General features: G+C 38.8%; 3 pseudogenes; all 3 read right to left on the reverse strand.

Moving 5' to 3' along the window:
* Window positions 1-1982: 1982 nt before the first annotated feature.
* On the reverse strand, window positions 1983-7712 carry LOC137990063 (YY1-associated factor 2-like; annotated as a pseudogene).
* Window positions 7713-10471: 2759 nt separating this feature from the next.
* On the reverse strand, window positions 10472-12735 carry LOC137990061 (rho-related GTP-binding protein RhoA-A-like; annotated as a pseudogene).
* Window positions 12736-14977: 2242 nt separating this feature from the next.
* Window positions 14978-17702, reverse strand: LOC137990064 (ras-like GTP-binding protein RHO; annotated as a pseudogene).
* Between the last annotated feature and the right edge of the window lie 1907 nt (window positions 17703-19609).

Consider the following 19609-nt stretch of genomic DNA (forward strand, 5'->3'; position numbering starts at 1 on the left):
CTATCCCATTGATTTGTCCAATCAGGTCTCAGATTTGTTAAGGTTTTTGACCCTTGAGGTTGCATCCCCATCTTGGTAACACTTCTTTTGATGATAAACATTTTGCCCCTTGTAGTGTGTATAATATGCAAGTCAACATGCAAGTCGCATGCAGTTATTGAGAGCTAAAACATTTTAAATGGGGCGCTTAGACTGTTTATAAGCGCTATTTGACATGGTGTGCTAGACTTAAAATGCAAGACTTGGCTTGGCTCTCAGTTTGTCAAGACCCTTGACCTGTTTACCAATGTAAAAATAAACATGTCCTCTTTTTTGGCATGACTTTGATTACCAATAAATTATCTATTCTGACCTACCACATCTAGTTTCAAACTACCACTAGCAACATTGGTGAATTGACCAGGTTTAGTAAAAAAAGATCAAAATTGTTTTAAAACTGTTAAATACTCTGATAACTGAGTCGTAAACTTTCTAAAAACACAATTTCATCATTATAGTAATGTTATAGCCTTTTCCACTGTCATTGATCAGAATTAGGACAAATCCTGACATTGCTGTTTGCCAGAATTAACTGCATGGTAACATACCGGTATAATTTTCTTTTATGTAAATTATAACAGCCAAAAAAAATTCTTAAGCACAAATACACTCTTGCATGTTTGGACCGGGATTAATAGACATTTGTAATAGAGAAATAACAATTTGCACATCTTAGGATTTAAGAAATATACCAAAGGGCTCAATAAAAAGCCGGCATCTCTTGGACCAAACCACAGGAAACTCGTTATCTACCACCAAAGAAAATCTGGGTGCAAGAAATGACAACACAATGAAAAATGAGAACCCAATGCTGCCTAAAGCTTCATTTGGAAGGCTCTTATGGGGGCCAAGCCATTTTTACTATAAAAACGGAGTTGGATAAAAAAAACTGGGCAGGAATTTCCTTGAATCTTGTTTGCCCTCCCGTGGATGTTTATAAACTTTCCAAAAAACCTAGGTGGCTGCCAGCAATGGGGAAAAGTAAGCATAACATACCGTCCCGTACTTCTTATATAAGAATAAATTTGACATAGTAACAGGACTGTGAGCTCCAAAACACTGGCATATGAGAAAGAGTCAGACTTCCAATGAAATTTACCTTCAATATCTGCGAGCACCAATAGTGTGCAGACCATGCTTTTGATCCAGTTCTTATAATAACTGCACTGTTTAATAAATGACTGCATGAGAAAATCACATGATTTCCCTTTACGATGGGATACTGTCATGTGTATGTTGGTAAAACACTGACACAACACTTTGCTGTTGGTAACAACAAAAGAATAGCGAAACTGATTGAATCTTTGAAATTACTACTTTACCACACAAACTATTTTAGGCCTGTTTTGTTTATGAATGCCAAAAAAAGAATTGAGCGCGAACTTAAACTTGAAAGACATAGGGTGATTGTTTTGAAGTTTTTCTTAAACAAAATTCAATAATTTTGAAATTTGTGTGAAGTTGACAATTCATTAATTTTGGCTAATTCTCTTGCTCTGAATTAATTGAAGTCATGCAAAAAAACTTGATGTAGAACTGATTTGAATGTGAATCAAAGCTTTTTAAATGTGAAATTTAGGGAATAATTTGGAAGCCATAAAATTTCACCTTTAAACACCTTGATTCACCAGACACCAATACAAATGCCATGACAGTGCCCTTTTGCATTGTTATATGCATGATTTTATTGAGAATTTACAGCATCTCTGCCTCTATAATTTACTCTGTTCTCTAAAATCATAATCTCATGCTTGCATTTGTGTCACTGAGTGAACCAAGCTATGTAGGCTTTCCCTACTACCTGTATTTACTGCACCTAGAAATCCTGTAAAAACACTACTAATCAACAAATGACCTAAGAACCCGTTTGTCATGAACTAGTCCTCCTGATAAAACTAACACCATTACTAATGCTCCGTGCCATATGATGGACCGGATTATCCTCATGGTCTTCTAGATGTGGGACCTGGAGAATTCCGATATGGGAGTTACTGCCGGTGAATTCTCTGGTTTTAAAAGTTTATAGTCTGTTATAATCACTGTTATGCTTCCTACGGTAACAGCCATGTGTTGTGCACTGCTTCTATCCACATTTTTAGCTTGCGGCCTAGAAATGAAAAAGAAAGCAAAGGACTTCCTTACCGGACAGTCCATATTTGAAATAGGAAGGCAAACAAAATACTTTAGAACAAAATGATTGGCTATAACTATACCTTGATTTTTTGAATGGAGTCCTTGTCATCACCTTCTTTAAAGGGGGTGGTGATGTGACAAACTGTTGTGCTACTGTTTGGGCAACTAACTGCGAATTTAGTTTTGGTTTCTCTAAAAGTAAAACCAAACAAAATTTATGACACACATGTTTCTTGGGTCCCCCTGCATGTGGATAAACTAGTCTAAAAGAAGTTTTGCCTATGTGTTGGTATGAGGCAAGTGACCAGTGCAGTCAAAAAGAGAACGACCCATTCCCACAGTAGATGAAGCTGGCCATGATCTAAATGGGGAGTACAGTCTTCACTAAACATAGATGTTGAGTGGGCTATTCACCAGGTATGAATCAAGTGAAGATTCCACGGCCAAATACTACATATGCTACACACAAGGGACTCCTTAGGAATAGCCGATTGATGTTCTGTGATCCAGAGATTGTACCCAGCAAGTGATACAACAAGTCTTGGCGGGTCGCAAAGGGATGAAGACTTAACATTCACAATGACATCATAGTGCATGGAAAGATGACTGAGGACCATGACAAGTGACTTGGAAAGGCCTTAGAAAGGATCCAGGAAAAGGGTTTGACATGTAAAAAACAGAAGTGCATAATTATTTCATACCGGTATGTCTGAGCTTGAGGATTATGGGGCACTGGGGCAAAGTAGAGGCAATCATCAAAAAGCCAGACAACCAGAGTTTAGCAGCGGAGGTGCACAGGCTTGTTAGGCCCTTGAACTTCTGTGCAAAGTCATTAACTACCTGATTTGGCTACCATAATTATCAGAGCCTCTAAGAAAACTAACGAGGAAAGAAGTTCAATTTCAAGGGGTAAGGAACAAGACAGCATTCATCGAGTTAAAAAGGGGGCTAGGAAACACAGAGACCCTCGGATATTTAAGACAATTATTTGAAAAAAGTCTTGTAACTGACACCAGCACGGTAAGCCTTGGCGCATTTTGATGGGAAGTGATGGTGAAAGGGCTAGTGATTTAGCTTTACAAGCAGAAGCCGGACGGATGTTGAAAGGCCACTATTCACAAACTGATCAAGAAGTTCCGGGCATTGTGGTGGCATGTGGACGCCAGGCTCATGTACTTAATAGAACAGCCTTTGCATCTCTAACAGATCATTCAAAGCTGTTAGAGTTTATCTACTCTAAGGAAATCAACCCAAAGCGCAAGAGTCAGTCGGTGGGTGTTAAAAGCTTCAGTCCCATCATTTCACTTTGAGGCACAACCAGGGAAAGAAAACATTGCCCACACCTTATCTCGTCTCACCGCTGATGCCACCCAAACTTGTAGAAAGCTGTGCTCCCAAAGCATGTGAGGTTTGTTATAGAAATCTTCAACTCCCCAATCCTTGTCTACGTAAGCGGTACACCCACATCAGGGAACTTGACGAAGAGCTGTCAAATGTGATAAAATGATTTAAAAATGAAGGGTGGCAACAGCTTGCGAACCAGAAGGTACCTGATGATTAGGAGTGAGCTCTCAGTCAATAGAAAAGTAATTGGTACTGAGAGGAGCGTAAATCGGTATCCGTTCAAGTTTGTGAGAAGAAGTACTGGAACTTGCCCAAGAGAGTCACCCATGGATCATGGCAATGGCCGTGCAGACTTTGCACCAAAGTTTGGTACCCAAATTGTGATGCAAGGATGCTGAGAGATTCGGCAAATAAAACTGAGAGCCTCAAGAACATGAGTTATTACTCAGGGGACTACCAGTGAGTATTGCTTACAGACTGGGGCCACAAGGTGCAAGCTGAGAATGTCCGAAGCTCTGAAGAAAAAGAGGGTATGGACCATAGAAGAGTAACACCTCTTTGGCCACAAAGAAAAGGAAGTAGAGTGACCCAACCGTTCTCTACTCAAGAGGCTAAAGATTGCTCAAATTAAGAAGAAAGACTAGAGGAAAGAGATTGAAGCATTCCTCACCATGCAAAAAACAACCCCACAAGGTACAACTTGAAGTAAGTCCTCTTGAGCTCCTGTTCGAGCGGAAGCGTAAAACTGTATTCCAAGAATTGAATGGTTCCACTCTCATCAAAAACCAACATTTTTGACTTGATTTGTGTCAATTGTTAATTTCAGTTTACAGTGTCCCCAATTAGTGCTCCAGCGCTAGAAGGACTAGACACTTAAATAAAGTCCCTTCCTTTTTTTCGGGACTATTAGTATATGTTATATATATTAGGATTTAAGTTTGTCTTTAAAAGCTTGGACGATGTAGTGTAGGCGCAGTTTTTGTTGAATTAGGGCAGTGACTCCTTACCCTCCGTATTACTTTTAGCATGCAAGAAGGGCTGCCTTTCATCCATTGAGGGGTAAATCACAATGATACTTAACTAAACAAGACTGTGTGAGAAAAACCACAGTTGTTGTTGCTTATTGAAACAAAAGGGTTGATCCGTATCATGGAGTCTTCCACTCTGAGGGGGGAAAAAATTTGTTTTTTTGTTTTGCCCTTCTAAAAAAAAACAAATGAACAACCTGTTCTTTACAAATACGTATCTTTTGAAATGAAACACTTTTTCTAAGTTTCAACCCACTTCCATCCTTTCTTTTCTTTTCCTTCCCTGGTTCAATTTGTCGTTTATGCGTGTAATCCGTGGTCTTATAAACCGATCAGAGTGGGACATTACAGTCATATTTAAGCAGGAGTGGGCTATGTTGATTCACCAAAATGAAGCAATTTCTTTCATGAAACAGCGACCTTATATCAAGAAGATAACTATCTCCGGTTTAGACAGGAAATGTACATAGGACATCCTGTATAAAATGGTTAACTTTGGTTTGTAGCACTAAAGGAAAAGGATTGTTGGCATTGAGCAAATGTAAACTTTGCACCAAAAAGCACTAACAATAAGTTGCAATTATTAACACTGCGTTGAACAAAATAGAAATAAATCCAAAAACGTAAGGATTTGATTGCTTCTCCTTCTGACCTGTACGGTTTGGTTTGCTAAAGGTATTAGTTGACAAAGGTCAGTTAGCCTCAAGAGTTTACGAAGAAAGAGAAGCTCATAAAACCTTGCTTTTAACTAAATGGGTGTTGGTGCTAATCTGAATAACAGATTCTCCTAAAATCCATGTTTTTTCCTAAAAACGAAAGAGGAAAGTGCCTCAAGAGGATGCATGGAGAGCAGGCTTTATGATTTTTTTCTTTAGGGTTGGGTTATTTGATAAGACTGATGAGTTTGTTTATACTGCTATACATCATCCAAAGCCATGTTTCGGTTTCCAGAAAACAAAACTGGCCAAGATGTTACACAATCATTGGATTAAACTTTTATGCAACCATTTTATCTTGCTTCACTCACGAGAAGTAAAAAGCTTTTTTGCTAATAAGTTGAGTGAAAACGAAGAACCGAGGAAATAACAGATGCAAAACATGACACTTGAACTTTTTTTTAATAAACCTAATGGCAACAAAGGATCCATCCGTCTGATTCATATATGGATGCCAGATCATTCTTTTCGTGATTGGGTAGAGTGGGTCAAGGCACCCCCCTATTTGGACGAGTAAAATCGTCCGGAGTTAGACAGAGCAAAATACTCTCGGGTGGGAAGTGTTCAACCATGTACTCTGTACAATGTGACCTGCAAAACAGACCTGTTTTGAGATCAAAAGAAATATTGCGAAGTCTGACCACAAACGTTACCACAAATATTTCAAACTTCTTTCTCGCTGATCTGTTTTGCATTAGTGGAATACATTGTGAAAAGCACATGCGCCTGGAATCATCATATAGTGTTGTTAGTTGCAACCCAGATCAACCTTGCGTTTCTGGTGGTTGCAATGTCTCTGTCCCAAGGGTCTCTTTTTTTTGTTTTTCATCTGAACATAAACCACTTCGTAATCAACAAAAACATGGCCTAAGAGGAGTAAGTTCCGTTTTTGACCTCTAAAAAACATTACAATAAGCTAAAAAACAACCGCTAAGCTGGCCACGCGTTTATACCTATGTAGAAGTCCACCTTCCTGACATCACACATAGCACATTTGAAAGCTTCTGCGCCGTTTCTGTATGTAACAAACACTGCAATCCCAATAATTTTCATCCATGCTGTGTGTCGTAAACACCTTACTGCATCCTGAGATACGGTAACAATAAACAGCTCAAAACACCTTGAAAAATCTCAAGCACATGGCGTTTTAAGGTTATGCATTACCCCCCTTGAAATCGATCATATCTTACGACCCATTCAAATCTCTGATGTCTGGGACGAAAAGTATATATTCTTTTAGTGATTGACTCAAAACTGACGATTTTATTTAAATTATAAGTCCCTCATAAGGTAAATATATGACGAGCTTAAAAGAGGAAACGTTTAAAGTTTGTCTTCCAAACATCAAGCTGAACAGATCATCCTCAGCAAAGCCCACTTAGGCAAAATCAATTTAAGCCTAGTTGATTCAAGGACGTTTCAAAGAAAGAATCTGTCCCTCCCTTCCAACACCATAGGATACTCACTTAACAGGGCTTCTTTTGTCTGAGCCTTCTCTTCCATAACCTTCGAAAAAGAAGTTGTAAACGCTGAGAAGAAATGCTCAACCCTTTCCATGCCCAAGTGTTCGTCTTACCCTTGTCGTGTTTGTTCAGCGTTGTGTATTAACAGGGCTTAGATAGAACAGCCAATCAGAAAGTAGAATCACCGGCGCCAACTTTGGAGAACAATGGTTTCCTAATATGGCTGCGAGTAAGAGCGTTGGACTTCCGGTACGGTGATGCCCCTTTCCTTCCGATTCGATTCGCTGGCCAAATATATCGAACAAATTAACTTAATTTCTGTCAACAACGTGAACACAGGCCAGGCTGCCAGGTACGATACCCACCTGTTTAAAAACAGGGGACGAGTCATGGACCTCTCTTTAATACGACCTCTTCTGAGCTGTACAAATGAGGCAAAATTTATTGGAACAATGTGGCCATGGGGGGGCCAAACTAGGCCAGATTCGATACACGGTGAATTCACATGAGGGTTGAGTGGCCGGGAGTAGCTGTTTCGCCAAAACTTGTTTCCAGGGTCTCTTCTGTCTCTACCTCTCTTGTAGCTCAGCACCATCTCTGACGAAAAAGTCACCGGGGCATCTTTTCTATCGAAGACCATTTTAAGACATAAATAAGTAGCCTGCATGAGAAGAAAAAATGCTCTGATTACATATTTTCAAATACTCTCTTTTTGTTTCCAGAGATATTCCAATTTTAAAAAAATTGCAAATTAGCCAAGTTATGCCCTAATAAACGCCAACCAAATTTTGAGCAAATATGATGAAAAAGGATATCTCAGCCAAATTTTGCATCAGAAATGTTTTTGATTCTTTGCAGTAAGATTCTACTAAATGTGCTCCAACAATTTGAGCTAAACAGTTTCGTTTTACCATGGCAACATACTGGGGTTTCCAGACCTCTCCAATACTTAGAGGCATTTCTGGCCACCTTGGCGTTTCAATGTCCATATTTGCAAAATGGTTGCCTCATATACATGAATCCAACAAGCATATAAATATGTTTAGCTCGAAGTTTGTGGCCTTGTTTAAATAAACGTTTTTCGAGCTGAAAATCACTTACAATATTGAGATCAAGTGGGTGGGGACTGGAAAAGAGTGAGTTGCCATGGGAACACAATGTTTACAGCCGTAGTTTGTGTGTTTTCTGTAGAAAAACTATTAGCCTACCAAGTTTCAATGGTCTTGACGCTGCAAATATGGGCGAAGATAGCTCTATTTATATACTTGAATGACATCATCAGGTCCCATCTCAATTTGCATATTGTACACATTTTTCAAACTTTTATCTCCAGAACTAATGCAGGTATTTGCAAATGGGTAAACGTGCATTTTCATTCTTTCATAGAATACCTTTGTGATATTGGTGGCCTAAAAAATCAAGAGGTAAAAATTTGAGCATAGTGGCACTTTGTAACATTTCACTGCTCCGGCCCGCTGCCCTACACAGTAAGTGGCAAAAAATGAGTACAGTGGTAAATGTCCCGACAAAAAGATTCTGGGACTATTTTAAGGACAGGAATTGAATCACATTTTTTTAAATAGGCAAGTCAATTCAAAGGGGGGACGATAAACTCCTTAGAAAAAAGGAAAAATTAAATGAATTGGATGGGACAGAAAAAAGAAATGGACAAAAAAAGAAATACATTACATTGATGAAAAACTTTAGTAGTTACTTCGTTAAAAAATTCCCTCATGTATCATAAACCACCGGCATCTGTTACACATCATGACTTAACTCACAATGTTTAGTGTGAAAGAAAATCACTTGGAGAAAGGGTTAGGTTCAGACAGAATAAACTTTACTAGGATCATTAATACCCAGATTGTCATCGATAAGTTATCTGTATGACAGCTCCCAAGAAATAGATGCCATGTGTGACCACACTCCCTGTGGCATTCGGGATTTCCGCAAAGCCAGATAATTTTAAATGCAAAAGGTAGATAGCAAAGACTTGAGACACACTTTATTGCCAGCTTCCCTGTTTCATTGATTAAAGAAACAAAGTAATTTAACACAATCAGTGGATCCGTTGTTAGCCAAAACTGCCCAAGACCAACCGTTAACACCAGAGTCACTCAAGCGACAAACGCTAATAACTCATCCTTTACGCGCAACATTGCCTAAGACAAATACCTACTACACTAACACATCGCCCTCAGCCTGGTCCTTCAACTATTTTTACGACATTCAAAATTACCCACCAATCATAGTATTAGGGTAGAATTAACAAAAAACTTTGATTGGGGCCCTTGTTGAGGCTCATTATCCTAACAACTCTATTATTACAGACTTGTTTTATTGAGCCAATGTTTCAAAATTTTTTTGATATAATCTTAGCGAAAATATTACAAATATGGAAGACACAATCTGGTCCCCAGAGGCCCTCAACCAGGGCAACAATGGACTAAAAGATACAACAAACTTGACTTGGCGATGCCTCTTCAGTAAAAGATGAATAAGATTGTCTTTAATAGGACCAATTTGCAGGCTAACTCAATGTTCTACCCAATTCAGATCCTTTTTTGGGAATAAAAACGTTTTTTTTCCAAATATTCCAGTATACATTTATCATGTAAAATGCAATTTAACACAAAGCATCTTAACCCTGAGAAATTGAATTGGGTACAACATTGCGTTAGCCGAATTGGTCTATTTACTAAAACAAATGGCAAAGGGTTGTGCAAAAGGAGCAAAAGATAAGAGGAGAAACCAATCCAGAATTTTCACACTAAAAACGCGGGAATATTTCGTTCCTACTGTTTTCCCACTACATAAAGAGTTGTGGAGGCAGGGGACACTTGTCCCTGAATTTGGCAAAATCTTTTATTTTCCATTTTGGAGACAAAGAGAAAACTATCTATCTATTGCTATTTGTTATGACACAGAATGACTCTAATCTAAACAGGCTATACATCCCCGTACGTTTAACAGAATTGTGACAGCAAGGATACTTGGCATTATCTTCACATTTAGCCCCATGGCCCCAATGAAGCAAAACATTAACTCTCACAGATGAAATCAAGAATTCTTTCACTTAACCTCAGAACTTGTATACATTAGTGGACATCTCAAGCTGTTCCTTAATAGTAATGAAAAAATCCACACCAGCTTCCTAAATTTCTCAACAAACAATCTAAAGTGGAGATAAACCAAAGGGTTTGATAGACCTTTTTCGATATATTAAAATTCACGGTGAAAGAGAGGTTTCCCAAAACAAAGACAATTCCAAAGTCGGTGCATATTGGTTTTGGTCGTCACTGCCTCACTATCAAGCTGAATATTTGTTATTTTGAAAATGGCCTACTGTTCCAATTGGTTTCGCCAAAAATTAAGATATTTATGAGCAGGTGAGAGAATAGGATAAATAAGATTTCCTAGGGAAGGGGAGGAGGGTGTAGATATTTTCTAAACAACACCATTTGAATGTGAAAATGAAAATTGTAAACAAACTGATATGGCAATCAGTAGGTAGGCCACCCCTAACCATTAACTTGATTCCTACGGTGTGGTGTACGGGTTACATTAATTTGCCAAACATTCCACTCTAATAATTGACCATAAGGACCTAATTCTTGATCGAGGAAGCAAAAGTCTCGCACCCAATCAATCTACACACATCACGAAGTTCGGGTGTGAGAATGAACTTACTCCTTCAACTTGTGAATATCTTAGTACAGCAAAGTTCTGTGGGCAACTTCAGACATTTTTACAATATACAGCAGTTTTTCCTTCCAACCTCTCCCCGTCTTGGTTTCCAGTCGCTGCTTTTGTGGCCTCTTTGAATACATTCCCTCACACCCTCCTGTGTTGTGGCAGAGCATGTCCATGTAGCAATGGGCATTGATCTTGTCACCCATAGTTGCTCCCTCCTTCAGCTTTCCACCCCCCCGGCTCATGTTTCATCTTGGCCAATTCTCGCGTTGTGCCCTCGACATTTCTCAGATCCTTTTTGTTACCGACCAGGAATTATGAGGGACATTGGGGCAAAAACGCCGACCTCAGGAGTCCATGTTTCAGGTATGTTTTCTAAACTGTCTGGACTGTCAATGGAGAAGCACATCAGGAATAACATCGGTTGTCAGGATATGAAAAGGGTCGTAGCCTGTCCATAATCTTCTTGTCCTGCAGTATCCCATAAAGCAAGCTCTACAGGTCTTGTTGTCAACTTCAATATCAGCTAAGTAATTTTCAAAAACTGTTGGTAAATAAACTTCAGGGAAACGATCTTTAGAGGGAATACAATGAGGAGACAGGTGTTTCCCAACAAGCACCAGCACCAACTCTGCACCAACTTCTCCCTGGGGCTGTCATGATCAATTAACCTTTGACCTGTGATGAAACAATGAATGTAATTTAATGTGAGTGGAGTCTTTGACCCTCTTGACTTTTGTGTGGTTTGTCAAAAAGTCGTTTGTATGGTGCCAGTAGTAGTTGGATACGGGTAAGTGGAGATTTGCCTTAAGTTAGTAAACCAGCTTACTGGTGCACGCGCCAACCAATACCATTATACAACTACAACTTGCACCATCCAAAACAAGCTTTTGACACAACCAACAGAACAGCAAAACAATAACAGAAGATTCCACAGGCTACGGGACAAAACCAGTCTTCCCAGCCTAGACAGCCACCAATAAGATTAGGGTTTCTAGGACCAATCAGGTTGTCGAAATGTCAATGTACACTTCTTGGGACTAATCTTAACTTGTCAGGTTATGCTGATACACTGAGTTCAAACCACTCAAGTGTAGTTGTAAAAATTGGGACCAAAGTCGGCACCAAATGCAACATATCCCATTACATTTACTCTGTACTCGGGCCACTGCTTTTGAGAAAATCTCAGGAATAGGTTAATTTAATGTACTTATTTGGTCTCTATAGACCACCTACAACACTGGAACCCATTTAAACTGTAGATTGGAGAATGATGAAGGAGGGGGAGACTCCCTAGCAGATAAAAATCTTATTGTCTTGGCTCTTTAAGGAGGCATCTCAGTTTACCAAGCACAATCTGTAACCTTTGAAACCCAGTTCATTATGTGTAAAAAGGTTATAATTGACAACCAGGAAGTAGAAATCAATGTTAGGAGTTGCCAACTGGCTGCAGAAAATAATTATTATCACCCACTGCTGGGCAACAGTTATTGAAATACAAGGGAGGGTGGACTACAACATTACCGTAATTTATGGCTGATTTAATACCTGCACTGAAACATTTTTGGTGTGGAGAGTGAAGAAGATAAATGGCAACAGTTTAGACACACCCAAAACCAAAATAGAATTATCCCTTAGGGCTTACAAACAAAGGTAGAATTTAAAAACTAAGATAGATATGCAGAAGCAGTTCTGGTATGTGTAGCAGTCAAAACAAATTCAGAGTTCTACATTCATTTTAGTAGACAAATTGTCAGAAAAAACAGTAACAAAGATTCTTACTTTTTGGAGAATCTTGAAGATTGAAAAAAAGACTGATCAGTACTTAAGGTAATTGATGAAATCTATAACCCAATACAGTTGCTTTGCTGAACACTAAAAACACAGGGCCATATTTTAAATGAACGAGAGGAAGTATGGGGCAAATTTGTTATTGACGTGAAGTGCCCGGATCAAACCATTCAACACGTTCGGCAAAAAAAAAAAGATCTCTGGCTCTACTGGTGGTAAAATGGCGCTGATTAGTTGCTGTCTACATGGTAAACAAAGTTGTCACATAGCCTGCCACCTTCCTATTACCCGCAGTGGGCCTTATTTAATGCAACCTTAACAGATTACCCACAGGGAATCGGCCAGAAATTATAGTAAGAAAACACCACAAGCTTGTTGCCACAGTGATGATCAGTTAAGTGAAGGTGATACAAAAAGAAACCTTGCTATACCTCCCAACGCAGATACATCTTCCGATTGGAGGAGAACGTGTCATGTGCCAAAACTAACAAGAAAACCAACAACAACTTGAACTTTCGCCGCACACATGATTAGGTTGTGCACCTTTGAAACAGCGGCAAATTCCGATGTATTGTTCTATTTTGAGTTGAGAGGTATAACAAAAAAACGTCATGACTGTCCCCACGGGAAAGAGTGAGTTTTGGTTTCCCCTCGCCCCTCAATGTTCCCCCAGAAACAAAACCCACTGTTTCCCTTGGCACCAGTCATTAAGCGCTTAACAAAATGGTGATGTAACAATGGGCGTAAGGATGATTGCTAACACACATTATTTTTATCCATAGCAGAAGCAATTTGCCTTGCTTAACATGAAAAGTAATAACCCATACCCCAAGTTGCTGCATGCCTCAGTTTCAAAGCAAGTCCTGGTGCACAACATTACTAAAAAGGAAATGAGTTCTGTCTCTTCCCTTTTAATAGTTGAGCAGCAAGATTCATTTTAAAACCGAGGCAAACCGCAACTAGGAAATAGCATATTAGAATAACAATTGTATAAGATTTACTCAAAAGCAGAACTTTCACTTGCTTAATTTAAATGAGCAAAAGTAAACACTCTAACAAGATCTCGTGTTGTGAATAACCTACAATGCCAACATTATTTTTTACACAGACAGGCAACTGACAAACAAGTAGGGTTCGGTTTTCTAACGCCGATGATACACTGTTCAAAATCTGTTGATCAACAAATGTTGCAGCTCTTGGTCAACGAAGGTTTAACAGTGGTGTCGTGTCATGTTGAATGTTGACATATGACATTCAAACACGTTGAACGTTGTTGAACAAAATGTGAACGAAAATAGAGACCAGCTCTATTTATTTTCAACACGTTTGTGGCAACATTGTTCAACATTTGTTGCGCAACAAATGTTGCAAGATGTTGAACCGTGTATCATTGGCCTAACACTGTTCCCTTCTGAAACCTAAATGTACCAAGAATAAGAAATAATTGACTTTTCTATTGTCTGACCGTCTAGACCTTCCCTTTCCCTTGGAATTTTCTATGACCCACTTTTTACCAACCCTTCACTTTTTACTCCATAGCTGCTGGTCCTAGTTCTTCCTTTGCCACTTGTAAAAACAGTCGCAACTGTTTTAAAACAGCTAAGAGACCATTTAACCCATTGTCTCCAAGGGATTCCCCACTGCCGAGTAAAATGACAGTACGATACTATAGTCTGGCCGGTTTCGATGTCAATGGGTTTCAGCTTGTACGTTTTGCTTTCCCATTTCAGACCACACCACTGTTCTTGAGGGAATTTTCATAGTTTTTCTCATAAAATATACATTCATATGCAAATGCATAAGACAACAATTGAAATAAAGTATCCCCAATATGTAAAAATCATGCCAAAAACGCTATATTAGAAAAGAAGGAATGAAACCTTGCTGAAAAATAGGAGTTGACATAAGACTCATGCAAAGAGAGAAACACCACCTGAGGATTAAAAGAAACTGTTTTATTTCATTGTAGAAACTGCAAAGGATGACTTTCCAAATAACGCTTACAAACATTTTGTTTATTTTATATTAACTTTTCTTGTTTTCTTCTTATTTTATGTCCAACACTTCGTACCACAAAGGTTTTTTGCCTTCATAGCAGTATTAAACAAAAACACTTAACCTTTGTTATCAATATTTTTGAGTGAACATTACTCACATTTTCTTTGATAGCTTATGGTGAGGAAAACCATCTTATTTGTGTACAGTAATTACTTGATGAAAAGCACGCATAATTAAATTTTAAACTGCGGCTAAAGCCAAACAAGCTAAACGTATTGCCACTTATGATTGTTTGATTAAAAACCTCTAACAGCACTAGATCCTATCTAGGTAACATCAAATTACACTGAAAACAGAAAAGATAATGCCAAAATTGTGACAAATATAATTTGTTAAATTCCAGCCTTATCTGATGAGTAGAAACAATGGACGGTACAAAAAATTTCAAACAACCAATCATGTTTTAAAAAAACAGCAGAAAGTTTTAGAGATTGCTCAACACACATGCAAAGCCTTTTGTGCCAAAAACTACCCGTATAATGGTATGATAAAATAACTTGGGCGGATATTTCAAGATCAACCCTGGCATGCCGCATCATTCAACATCAAAATTTAGCTAGATCTGCACATGGTCAAAAAGCAACTCTGTACGATTTCTTGAAACACACAAAAACTATAAGACTTTCAAAATGCAGCCAGAAACAGAGTGGGAGAAGATTCTTATGATGTCACTCTCAGTTCAAGTATACTTCTTGAAACAGCCTCATGCAAGTTACAATAGACGACATTTAAACCATCTCGGTCTGTTGTTTATCTTCTTCTCAAGAGCTGCCTTGGTAGCTTGGTTAAAATACATTTCTTACATTCTCCTTTGTTTTCGATGAGCACGCCATGTAACAACGGGCATTGATCTTTTCACAAATTGAATTTCCCTCTTCTGTTCTCACAGGCTCTTGTTTCATCTTTGCTAATTCTGCCTTGGTTTTTTCATCATTTCTGAGATCTTTTTGTTACCCACCAGAATTATGGGGACATTGGGGCAAAAATGCCTCACTTCTGGAGTCCATTTTTCAGGAATGTTTTCTAAGCTGTCAGGGCTATCAATGGAGAAGCACATCAAAATAACATCTGTATCGGGATACGACAAGTGGCGTAGCCTGTCATAAATCGTCTTGCCCGGCTGTATCACCACATAATGCCAGCTCTACTGTCATTGCCATCTACTTCAATATCAGCTACCTACTTTTCAAAAAACTGTTGGTACATAAACCTCAGCGGAATTGATCTTTGGAGAAGACAATGAGGAGGCAGGTTTTTGCCACAAGCACCATCACCAACTATCACCAGCTTCTTTCTGATGGCTGTAATGTCAGTGGTTCCTCAACCTTCAAAAGGGGACAATCGAAGGTTAAAACTTAACCCTTCCCCCATTGGTGGCAAAAAGAAATTTACGAAACTTCTCTTTTCAAAAAGAAATGACCCAACAGCCGCACTATTTTTAATTGCAAAGCAATGAGGGAAAATATGAATGTCAAGCTCCTAAAAAACACTCTTATGGTCATCATCTTTTGGTGTTATCTCCAAATATTGTACTGCAGTATAATTTACTCTTTAAAAAGTATAGGACATGAGGGGAAAAAACACACACCTGCACCAGTTCCGTAAGTTACATTCTCTTTTTGTTTTATTTCCTCAGAAAAGAATTGTATCTATTTACACTTCAGGGGAAACTAGTACACAGAGAGGTAGGAGAGGCCAATTCAAACCAGTTTGTAATTGAAAATCTAACAGATGTTAACAAACAAAACTTATCAACATGTGAATCTGAACTATCGCAAATAATGATGCTGACAAACAAAAAGCGAAGGAAATGGGTTATACCTATGAAGGTTTTGACTATCTATATGATTGGGGGTAGGTTAAGTGATATACTGTTGAAAAATCCAAGGCTATCTCTCTTTGAGTTAAAGAGTAATGTAAACCAATCTTCGCCACTGGTGAATCACAGTAATAAAATTGGTTGACCAGGGACCAGTTATTTTAAGCTAATACCAGTAACTGCTTAGGTTCACATGTAACGCAAGTCATGGAAGATTCACGGGAAAAGGAATTTAAAATGTTGTAGACATATGCTTCAATGTATTGTGCACATAAACAAAGTATCTGTTCTTCTCTTTAATGGTTAATATTCCATGATAGGCTTCTCACAGTTCAAAGAGCGTGCATCCACATTTTGATAGTTTCAATAGACAAAGCGAAATAATAAATCTGACAGGCCCAGTGACCCACACTACTGTATTTTTAGCTCTTTTCTTGCCCTTATCATTCCAGAAACAAAATAGTTTCTTGTTCATACTGTATGGCGGTTGCATTGAAGTGATAAAACATCAATTTGGAAAGGAGGTAACAATTGTTAAAAGTTCCCTTGTCCAAAAGAAAAGTTAGCATTTTTGGTAATGTAATGAAGGACAGCATTCTTTTTTTGTAAAGGAGATGACCAAAAAAGTTTAAGTGGTACAAAAACATTGGGAAGGGTAAAGTTGTAGAGGAACACGAAACCACAATGAAGACCCTTACAGGACAGGTGTTAATGGATTAGCAACTACCACTATTTTCTGTAGGATGCCTTTCTTTGCAGCAACAGATGTTTCAACATCCACTGCCATATGTGCTTGTGTTTTAACACAGGCACCCAACCTGCCATTTAACACTTTGTTGCCTTTGTGAAAAGACAAGGCACAAAACAATACATTAGTATCAAAATCAGCTAGCAAAACATCAAATGAAGGTACAACTGCACCTCTGGAGCGCATACATTAACCACCATTAATACCACGAGTTCCAATCAAGATCCGCTTGTGTAAAAGGAGGTGTCTACTTGCTGTTGCAACAAAATATTCCGGAACGAAAATGGCACATTCTCTGGTTACAACAGTAAAGTAACTAGAGCAGGATAAGAATTAGGTTTTAATAGTGGGTATTAAACGAGCAAATTTCAAGAGAAACCTTTGCAAATATTAGGAGGAAAAAGGAAGCATAATCTTGCTTTCATTTCAACAAGCATAAAGGGTTACTTGTTCAAATAACCAACATTTTTGTTTGTAAAACAAGATGATTAAATTGCAACAATGAAAAGATAAAATGGACGATGTTTTGAGCCTCAAACCTTGCTCGGGGAAAAGGGCCAAGGCTCCAAAAGTCAGTCATGTCACCTGTCTATGCAAACAAGTCAATCCTTTAACGACTTGCTTCATAAAACCAAATTTGTGTTTTACTCTCCCAACAAAATTGCAAAAACACCCCACAGCCTCTTTCCTCCTTCACCCTTTTGACTCATGTAATTCTACTTGGTTTACACAAAGGAGGAAAAATTTGTCACTTTTTGGCGTAAACCAAGTATTTAAAAAGTCGTAAGACCTTGACAGGTGCTCTTGTATCTTACCAACACTTTGGACGGAGTTAACTGATTCACCTAAAGGTAAATAGTAAATGCCCATACTCAATCTTCGTTCTAGAGGTTGGAACGAATGTGTATAAGAGCCGAGTGCCAAGGATGTGTCACATCACACAAAATTCTCAAGATTGAGGGTGGAGTTAGAAGGAAGGAGCAATGTTTCATAATTCAAGCAGCCGGTGATCGCAAAAAACGGGTCACCTTAATTAATAAAATCCACGACTTGTTGGGATTACATTAAAAGGCGTTTCCACACCCATCCCGGAGAATCATAACGCTATTGTGGCTCAAGGAACATTTTACATTACAAACATAGCAAGTTGACGTGAAACGCCAAGCCACCCAGGTTTTCAGAAAAAAAATGCCGATGATTCCGAAGTCCACAACAAAGATTATTTTCCTATTTGGAAGAGTCTCAAGGAGGAGACTGCAGAGGAACGCGTGATTTTTAGTAATTGCCGGTTTCGTTTCCCAATTTAAATCAAAATTGCCAGCTAGCGCCCCTACAAACGGAACACTGTTGAAGGTACCGGATGAGGCAGCAATGAACACATTTTCTACCCTCGGTACCCACATAACAAGACGTTTGCTGCCGCTTAGGAAAATATTAATTCTGTAAAGGTGAAGAGAGCAAGTTCTAAAGCTAGCAAATTCAGTACTATTTAAACAAACCGCTGGAGCATAAACACTTAGTTTATGGAAACCACACAGTTTGAAACTCCGTCGGAACGAAGATTCACGAGACATCTCTGCAGCATAAAACAGATATCCGAACGTTAAATAAATAAGTGAAAGACCTATTAATGATTTAATTTCTCAGTTTCACTTTTAGGGTGTGTCGGGACAGATTGTGAAACATCCGCCGCCAAGAATTTGCTCTCACGGTCGGTTGGAATCGCTGAAAACCATTCTGATGTTGAAACAGCCTTTGAGAAGCGATTAACGACTCCAAACCGATCGAAATGGTATCCAGTGCCCTTCTCAGAGTATAAAAGAAGCATGACTCTTTCACTTACATATCTAAAACCAAAGGAAACTATTCCTTGCTGTGTGCCAGAAACCGACGAACTCAGATATCCGGAAATGGCCGGAGAACTGATCACCAAGCGCCAAAGCCACACCTTCAATATATCCTATAGGGGGGTTCACATATTCTTAGCCGCTGACCTCAAGTCATATTGCGGTAAATCCCATGGGCTTGCCCCTTAATGCTGATTGGTTTTAAACACAATGAGCCACTGATGACGCGCGTGTTATTCGAAGCTGGTGCTATATAACCTATTCTTCCGCAACCAATTCGTCTGACAGTTTATCCGTATATCGGAGTGGGATGAAGTCCTGTTATTAAACAGTGTAGCGTTTAGAAGTGTATGTTGCCTAGGACTTTCAAACGAAATTTTAGCGCAGGATTTTCGGTAGCATTCTTAAAATCCCTGTTTCTGTGGAGCACGCCTGAACGAACCGTTTCATTGGACGAGAGTTGCCTCTAAAATATAGCAGCACATATAAATTCTTTGCAATACTTTCCCGAGAGGGATAACACGTTGTGGACATTGAGGGGACATATGCGTGTGCTGAAAGCAAAGAAGAAAAAGCTTTCGCTCTAGAATTCCACACCAACTATCGAATTGTTAATTATTTTCAATTGTACGAAACAGATATTGTAACCGATGATACATGAACTATTTGGATCATCTTTTCATTTCCGATTGCGGTTGACAACCGCGACACGGTGGTTTTCTATGTTCGCAACATTTCTGCTAGCTCATCTTCATCTTGTTGACTTCCTGTTGCTGGAGGAAACGTTTAAACGAAAAGCATGTGCTTTTATGTCCTCTAACGCAAATCTACGCATAGTTCAGCAGAAAGTTACGCAATCTCTTAAATTTCGCTTGGATCACGCGACCTGCTCAAGTGTCACGCAACCACCCAAAAATAGATGACCAGAGC

The sequence above is a fragment of the Montipora foliosa genome, unplaced genomic scaffold (assembly GCF_036669935.1).
Source record: "Montipora foliosa isolate CH-2021 unplaced genomic scaffold, ASM3666993v2 scaffold_52, whole genome shotgun sequence".
Classification (NCBI taxonomy): Eukaryota; Metazoa; Cnidaria; class Anthozoa; order Scleractinia; family Acroporidae; genus Montipora; species Montipora foliosa.